Source organism: Papaver somniferum, chromosome 9, assembly GCF_003573695.1.
Source record: "Papaver somniferum cultivar HN1 chromosome 9, ASM357369v1, whole genome shotgun sequence".
NCBI classification, from domain to species: domain Eukaryota; kingdom Viridiplantae; phylum Streptophyta; class Magnoliopsida; order Ranunculales; family Papaveraceae; genus Papaver; species Papaver somniferum.
The window spans coordinates 15417794-15419675 of NC_039366.1; the positions used below are offsets into that span (position 1 = coordinate 15417794).

Below are 1882 nucleotides of genomic sequence, written 5' to 3' on the forward strand. Positions count from 1 at the left end.
GCTTCCATGCTGCTAGATCATGTTTGTTCTAGTAGTGGTTGAGCAAAATATTTTCCCAAAATTCACTTGTTTGCCCAAGATGTATACTCATAGAAACATCCTATATATGATATATCTGCGTTCGGTTTTCGTTGCAAAACTGATGTGGTTGGCTAATGCATTTTGAGAGGGAGATGAGCATACCCTACCTAGACAGTCCACATGGTAGTATGAAATACATTGTCATCCACAATCTTTGTTCTTTCAGACTAATTCCTATCTCTTGCGCGTCATCCTTGTTGAAAACATCCCAAGTTCCATCACAAGTCTCAAATAAACATCACATTAATGCTCTTAGCAAGTTGCAAAACAAGGAAACACAGTTTTCTTTGATGAAAAAGAAAGAATACACACGTATCATTTAATGAACAGCCATCAAGACATCAGTTGGATGACAATTTCAAGAAGGAAGTAAAGTTGGTCATGATCATGACCAATGACTTCTTTCTCCTATGTCATAGCAACGCGATTCCATATGTTGGACGTTACTTGATCAACATGAATGCTTAAAAGGGACACACATACTGGAAATTTTCTTTGTAATTAAATGAAGAAGATGGTAGAAGAATAAGTATGCTACTGCCCACTGAAGAATATATTATCAAATGAAACTCTTTTGTATCTCACATTCATTAGATGATCATGATGTAGTCGTAGATGCATGAATTATGACCCAAAACAAATTACTAATACACGACTTCTGTAAGAAGAGTGTTCTACTACTGTAGATTATCTATTAGAAATGTCAAGTTACACATAATATGAATTTATTCGCTACATCGTCATTGACCGAGTAAACTTTTGAGAATGAAAACAGCGGAACAGTAAAACGACTTGGATGTATGTTCGTGCCTCTTTGGCTTGGTAGATTTTGTAAATAAAGCAACAACATGTGACAGCATAGCGCAGTTGATTAGCGCGTTTGACTTCGGATCAAAAAGTCGTGGGTTCGACTCCCACCGTGGTCGTTTTTTTTTCTTTCTTTTTTACCTGCCAGTTCTAATCTTGATTACAGACGCCACAATGCTAGATGTGGATTTCTTTTATCAGCAGCTAGAGATGCTGCTTCCATAATTCACAAGCACCATGTTTTAAGTTGAAAAAGCTTCGACGAACTTTTCCTTTTCAATAACTTTCTTCGTCATAATTTTACAAGACAACCTTCCTAGCTCCTCAACCAATGCATTTTATTAACCTTAATATACCCTTTTATTAACTGCTGTCGGGTAGCTGACACTAGGATTTTGTCTGGCTAATAATATTCACAAAAATTGAACATGCATCTCGCAGTATGTTCACGGGGAAAGTTTTTTCTTTCTCTAAGTTTCCTAAGAGATCAACCTTTCACTTGTTTGGGTACGCACCAAAACAACTTGTGTTTTTTTTTTCTTCGGAAAAAGGGTCATTTCCACAAATATTTTTAAAACATAGTTCTAATGGACGAGTAAAAATTAGTATGGGTGAAATGGACACAGAAAAAATAGCAAGAATGAAACTGGATTCATCTTGGCTTAAACTTAAAATATAGCGAGGATGAAACTGAACGCATCCTGATGTGAATTAAACATAAGAAGAAGTATTTGATTGTCCATTCTCTTCCATTTAAACAGTATCAAATTTTACATGTCTTTTTCACCAGGAATTGTTCTTATTGGATTATTGGGTTAATTGACCAATTTTGGGTTAATCAATACCACACATTTTCCATTTGCTATAAATGGCCAACTAAGGAAGAATAAGTCACATCAAATTCACAATCCTCGAAAATCTATCGGCGGTTTAGGCATTCTAGTCATGCAATAAGTCCGCTGAGTTTCTTGAACTTTGCGAGCAAAGTTTACTA

General features: G+C 35.8%; 1 non-coding gene across 1 annotated transcript; it reads left to right on the forward strand.

Moving 5' to 3' along the window:
- Nucleotides 1-933: 933 nt before the first annotated feature.
- Nucleotides 934-1007, forward strand: TRNAR-UCG. Its single transcript has one exon. It is a non-coding gene; the product is annotated as a tRNA-Arg (tRNA).
- Nucleotides 1008-1882: the final 875 nt, after the last annotated feature.